Here is a 6,845-nt window from a genome sequence, read left to right as displayed (position 1 = left end):
TGTGGGACTTGTAGTCCCTGCGGCCGGGCCGCGGGGCACGCTGGGTCTCGTAGTCTCCGACGCCGCGGGTCAGAAGCAGTGCTTGCTGGGAAGGATGCCGCCTCGTTGCTAGGAAACCGGAGCCCGCGGGCCGGGTGAGCTGGCGTCTCCCCGCGTCCTGGCGCGTGGGGGCACCGCCAGACCCTCCTGCCCCGGCGGCGGGCCCCGAGCCTCTCGACCCCTTCGCCTTTCCGAGCGCCGGCCCTGGCCGCGCCGCAGCCTCGCCCGCGCTGCCTTGGAGCGTCTTCCCGCCGCGTGGTCGCACCCGCGTCCCTTTGGGGCGCCTCTCCACCCTCTATCCGAAGTGCGAGGGGCCAGGTGCCGCCAGCCGCTCGGGGCTCTAGTCCGCAGGGTCCGCGGGCAGGCGGGTGGTTCTTTCACGGGGTCTCCGCGGTCGCAATGCCGTGGATTTGCTGGTTTGGGTTGGCTCAAATTGTTAATACGATGAGGGCCCCCGCAGAAAAAAAAGAAGAAGAAAAAAAAGGCCCCGAAGCTCTTTGCTTTGAAGAACAGTGGCAGCTCCTTTGAAGCTTCCCGCGCAGTTACATGTGACACTAGGTGTGTGCCCAAGGGAGGATACAGAACAGGACACAGATGTCCGTGGCAACATGATTCTCAGTAGCCAGAGGGGCAAGCAAGCTGAGGTCCCAGAACTGGTGGATGGCTACCCAAAGTGTGGTCTGTCCGTCCAATCATGGGAACTCACTCGGCCCTAAACGAGGAACAAGGTGAACCTGGAAAGCATTATGCTCAGTGAAAGAAGCCAGTCCCAGAAGATTACATATTATATGATCCATTTACACGAAATATCCAGAATAGGCAAATTCATGGAGACATTAAGATTAATAGTTACCACGGGCTGGGAAAGGGAAGGGGGCTGGGGGAGGTGATTGCTAAAGGGTACTGGGTTTCTTTAAAGGGCCATGGAAATATTCTAAAATTGCGGTGATGGTTGCACACATCTGTGAATTCACTAAAATCTACTGAACTGCACACTCCAAATGGCTGAATTGTGTGATATGTGAACTACACCTCAAAACTGTGTTTAATGTATATGTATGTGTTTACCTTGTGAACCCTAAAAATGAAACTGTCAGTTACTTTGCAAGCAAAATGGGTTTATTCTGGAATAACATCGCAACCTAGGACAAGCTAGCCACAAGAAAACCATAGGCACGTCTTGGGAACAGAAGGGAGGAGAGCTCTTTTACAGAGGGAGGGAAGAGTTGGGGGAGGGAGCTGTTATAAACTAAAAGTCCATTCGAGTAAACCGAGAGTTGGAAGTATAGTGGCTTCTTATTGGCTGAGCTGTTGCCCCAGGAAGAGAAAATCTTGCTTCCTCTTGCTGGGGTTCTGAAGTACTATCCACCTGCAAGGTGTCTACCTTCCTGTTGGCTGTGTTGACTAGTGCTGTGCGTGAGCGCTCCCCCTGCTGGCCTCCTAACTCCATTATTTTAAAATATTAAAAAAATTTTTTTTTAATGTTTATTTAGTTTTGACAGAGAGAGAGAGAGAGAGAGACAGAGCTTGAGCCGGGGAGGGGCAGAGAGCGAGGGAGACGCAGAATCCGAAGCAGGCTCCAGGCTCTGAGCTGTCAGCACAGAGCCCGACATGGGACCCGAACCCACGAACTGCGAGATCATGACCTGAGCTGAAGTCCGTTGCTCAACCGACTGAGCCACCCAGGTGCCCCGAAAAATATTTATTTATTTTAGCGTGTGCAAGTGGGGGAGAGGCAGAGAGGGGACAGAGGATCGGAAGCAGGCTCTGTGCTGACACGCTGACAGCAGAGAGCCTGACGTGGGGCTCAAACTCACGAACCTCGAGATCATGACCTGAGATGAAGTCAGACGCTCAACTGACTGAGCCACCCAGGTGCCCACCCTCCTGACTCCATTCTAAACGCGATTTCCTTTTATTTTCACATTTTCCCCTTTTGATCAAGATCGTTCTTTGAAAGCATCCTGATCAAGAGTCAGGTTTTCCATATTTAATGCTTTTGTCTCTCGGTGCTAGGGAGGACCTTTTCTGGTTGTCATGTTCCGTGATGGAGGGAAAGTGCACAGCAGTTGGAAACCACTTAAGGCCACGCTGAGTAACAAGGAAGGTCAGGAGGGAGGACTCCCAGGTGCTCCCCATCTCTTGTGCGTGTTTATCAAGATCATAAGCATTGGAGATCATGGCTTTGGTACACCATTTTTACAAAAGTTTGACAGGTGACAAAATGCAAAACTTAGACAAAACAGAAGTAACACTACAATTCCAAATCGTGTGATGCTTCTAAACTAGGACCCTAGGTCTGAAAGTAGCCAACTGAAATATTTATTGGCCCCTGTTCTGACTTAGGGGAGAAGAGTTCTCCCCACAAAGGCAAACCTGGAGTCACATATGCCTCCTGGAGGTCCCCACTTGAAGCAGCCACAAAAGCAGAATAGTCAACGCCATGAGAGCACACAGGATCAGGTGCGTTTGGGGGGTTAGAGTGCAGGTATAAACATGATGCAATGACTGATGAACTCTTTGCAATAGCAAAACCTCAAGGATGTATTAAAACTATGTTGTTATCTTGGGGCGCCTGGGTGGCTCAGTCGGTTGAGCGTCTGACTTCGGCTCAGGTCATGATCTCACAGTCCGTGAGTTCCAGCCCCACGTCGGGCTCTGTGCTGACAGCTCAGGGCCTGGAGCCTGCTTCAGATTCTGTGTCTCCGTCTCTCTCTCTGCCCCTCCCCCACTCTTGCTCTGTCTCTCTCTGTCTCAAAAATAAATAATAAAAACATTTAAAAAAATTAAAGAAAAAACTATGTTGTTATCTCAAAAGAACTGATTGGAAACAACTGTTACCCAATCAGACGGCCTGTGTGCTCGCTTCAGCAGCACATATACCAATCAGACAGCCTGTAAGGTTGCAAATTCAGAAGCTATGAATCTGGATAGGAATCCAGAGCCAGATACTCGTTCAAATGAAGGAAAGACTTGTGAATCCTGAGCCTTCTAACCATCCAGAAAAAACAGCTGAAAAGATGAATTTGTCACAGGTTCGTGATGAGGCTGTTTACAAAAGGCCATAATCAAAATAGATTTTGTCTTTCTCAAGGTTTTGGGAAATGCAGACAAGGGCATTGTCTTTCTGTGAAAGAGAGAAGCGGCAGCAGTGAGAAAAGGTACAGGGGCCTGTCTGGACGTCTCGGGACAGTGTCTCGTCAGATGTCCTGTGCTTCAATTCTGGGAAGTCCGCTCTCAGGACACCAGCTGGTGTGCAGGGCTAGTCGGGGTTTGGTGCTGTCTTCAGATGCGTCGTGTGAGTCCAAGGGTCTATTCCCTGGAGTTTGGTAGCGTGAGGGTTGGTTCAAAGTTCCTGATAAGGGCCTTTCCGGTGAGGTTGAAGAGAGCCTTTCTGGATGTGTCATTTTCCCACAAATGAAGTCTCCAGATTGCAAGCTATGATGCTTCAGGACGTTGTCTCCAGGAGCCCACTGTGAAAAAGATTGCTCTACCAAAGCATGGTTACTTGCTTTTTAATGTTTATTTAGTTTTGAGAGAGAGAGAGAGAGAGAGAGAGAGAGAGGGAGCTAGCAGGGGAGGGGCACAGAGGGAGACAGAGAATCTGAAGCAGGCTCCCCGCCATCAGCACAAAGCCTGATGTGGGGCTGGAACCCACAAACCATGAGATCATGACCTGAGCTGAAGGTGGATGGATGCTCAATGGACTGAGCCACCCAGACGCCCCAAATCACGGTTACTTTCAATGGAAGCAATTAGGCCTTTACAGTACTGACGTGTATCTCCTTTTATAGCAACTGTGGGTCAGGGAGGCAGGGCCAAGTGCACTGGGCATCTTGTGACTGCCTCAAAGGGTGAGAGTCTATGAGTTTCCAAGGGAGTGGATCTGAGGTTTAGACGGACCAACGGCAGTTCTTCTGACCAAGGTGTTTGGAGGGTCTCTACAAACTGTCCAGTTAAGTCTTTAAAGTGTTATTTGTGCATCTGACAAACTCTGAGGATTGGGGATGAAATGCATGGTGACAGTGCTATAAAACCGGCTAAACAGCACAGACTTGCCAAAGCCACCGACCGGCCAGTAAAATGGATTGCCTGGTCCTATGCAGTTCAAGAGGGGTTCCCAGGTAGGGATAATCTTTTCTAACAGAATTTTAGCCACAGAAGAAGCAGTGGCCTGTCTGTAAGAGAAAACTTTGGCCCAGCGAGAAAACATACAAACCGTGACAAAAACATATTTATGTCCACGAGATGGGCAAGCTGTGTGAAATCCATTTGTGTGAATGGGATTCTGTGGATGGCACTTCGGACAGTTAGGACAGGAAGGTGGGCACTTCTCGTTGCCTCCTTAATATTTCCCCACCAGTGTTGGGTCACGAGTGCTGTCACTTTGTCAGTAGGTTAAATGCTCGCCCAGGGGTAAGTAGTGGGAGTTTTAGAATTTCTGATAGGGCCAGATTATTATTTGGTCCAAACCAGAGCTCTCTTCCTTTCCAGCCAACGGTTCTTAGATTTCCCCCTCTGGACTAATTGCTGGGCATCCACATTATCATATGAAAGAGCACCCTTCGGACCAGATTGGCCTTGGGAACAGCGAGCTGTCGTGTGTGTGTGTGTGTGTGTGTGTGTGTGTGTGTGTGTGTGTAAATATCAGTGAGGTAGTTTTCTCTGGCTTTCAGGGAGCTGAGTCCGGAATGTTCAGGCACCTTCAAAATAACCAGAGCCACTGGCAAAAGTATGGCACATAGGAGCCATTTTTAATCTTATCCCCATCGGAGGTAAGGACACTTCATTGTTTCCGTAATATTCCAAAATCATGAACTATGCCCCAAAACGTGCCAGCCGTAGGTTCAAATGTTTGAGGTTTTACCCTTGGCTAAGGAACCACTCGAATGAGGGCATGTAATGTAGCCTCTTGGCCAAAGTAGCCAAAGTAAAGGTTCTGCCTCAATGATTTCAAAAGGAGTTGCTGTAGCACCCCCAACACCATATGTACCGTTTTCATCTTTTATTTTTTTTAAGTTTTTTTAAACAGTTATTTATTATTGAGAGACAGAGAGACACAGAGCATGAGCAGGGGAGGGGCAGAGAGAGAGGGAGACACAGAATCCGAAGCAGGCTCCGGGCTCCGAGCTGTCAGCACAGAGCCCGACTCGGGGCCTGAACCCACGAACCGCGAGATCATGACCTGAGCCGAGGTCAGCCGCTCAACCAACTGAGCCACCCAGGTGCCCCACCGTTTTCATCCTTCAAATAAGAACCATCAGCAAACCATGAAAAATCTGCATTGGTTAGAGGAATTTCCTATAAATTGTCACAAGGAGTCAAAATGTGGTCTGTCCGCATCAAGCAGTTGTGAGGGGTTTCATCTGGGTCCAAATGCAGTCCTTGTTCTGAGATAGAATGCCGTGAGTATCGAACCTGAGAATTTGTCTTTGGAGACTAGGTCCCTTCAAGGCTAAGAGGCTTAGTGGGTGGATGCTGTCTTCCTGTGAAGAAGTTGGAGAAGGGGGGCAGAGAATGAAATCATCTGTGTCCTGTAGCAAAGTAGAGCCTGAAGAAAACTTCCCGTCATCTGAATCCACTTCTAAGGTTTGTGCAAAGTAAGCGGGACTCTGAGAAACCCTGGGAATTGATTGTGCAGAAGTTTTGCCGTTATTCCCAAAGGAAGCAAAAAGACACTGGCCGTCCTTACCTGCCGGAACGCTACAAAATGCACATAGGGCAGTTGCATGGAAACTTCTCTTCCAGTGGCAATGGTGTCCGTAGGGTGGGAGGCTGCTGAGGAATAAGGATGCTGTTTATTGCTTGGAGGTCCCGGACAAAACTCCCACCTCAGTCACGAGTTTTCTCAGAGTAGGTGTTCCGGGGACTAGTACGGGAGGCAGTGAAGCCCCAAGCCTTGTAGTCCTCTGTAACGGGCTTGATGCCTTGAAGGTCGTGCTTATTGACAGGGTATTCATTCTTTCTTGTTGGGAGGTGCACCGATACTGCACTCTGCCTGTATCAGCTGAAGATTTTGCCCATAGAGAGGATGATAGATGACCTACTAGGGGCCAATAGCCAGTGTCCTCAGACTCAGCTATAGTGCCATCGAAGACACAGCATAAAAAAGATACTGAAGAATCATTTAATTTTCCCTGGTTGCCTATTTTGACTACTATTGTCAAATTCTAGAATTGTCTCCTCCTTTTGGGAGAAGCAAATTTCTGACATGATGCTTTTCTAAGAAATCTCAACCCAATAAAGGAGGGCTAGAGGCAGAGGAACTAAGGAGAAAAGCGTGCATACCCCTCAAAGGGCCAGACAGGAGGAGTAGGCTCAGAGACAGGAACCTGTTGGGGTTTCTGAGAGAACCCCACCATTGGAACCGTGTTAATACGTTGCAGCAGGGGCTGCATCATAGCTGTGGGCTGGGCACCCGGCGCACAGTTCCAGGGCCAATAAGGACACAGAGAGGTTCTCTCCCAATCTGGAGAGAAAGGACCAGAGCCCCATCAGTAGGAATTAGGAGGACACTGGGACAGCCTCACGGGAGCACTCCGTCTTCCCCAGTGCCTTGGCTCTTTGTAGTAACAGCAGAAACAGGAGGCAGGGGTTGGGTTTGTTGAGGGGCCTTCATTTGCTGGAGCTGAAAATTGAGGATTGTAGTGGTCTTTCCTTTAGGTGACTCCTCGAGGATGCCAGCGAGCTGGTTTGCCAAATTAACTAAATCCGGAGTGGACATAGTTTCCCATTATATCTTGGTCCTTTTAACTAGAAGAGAACAACCCCAGTTCAGCCTGTCAATGGACATGGAGTTAAGTGCT

This window comes from Panthera pardus, unplaced genomic scaffold (assembly GCF_024362965.1).
Source record: "Panthera pardus isolate Hobbes unplaced genomic scaffold, ASM2436296v1 HiC_scaffold_12, whole genome shotgun sequence".
Taxonomy (NCBI): Eukaryota; Metazoa; Chordata; class Mammalia; order Carnivora; family Felidae; genus Panthera; species Panthera pardus.
This window is presented reverse-complemented; position numbering follows the sequence as displayed.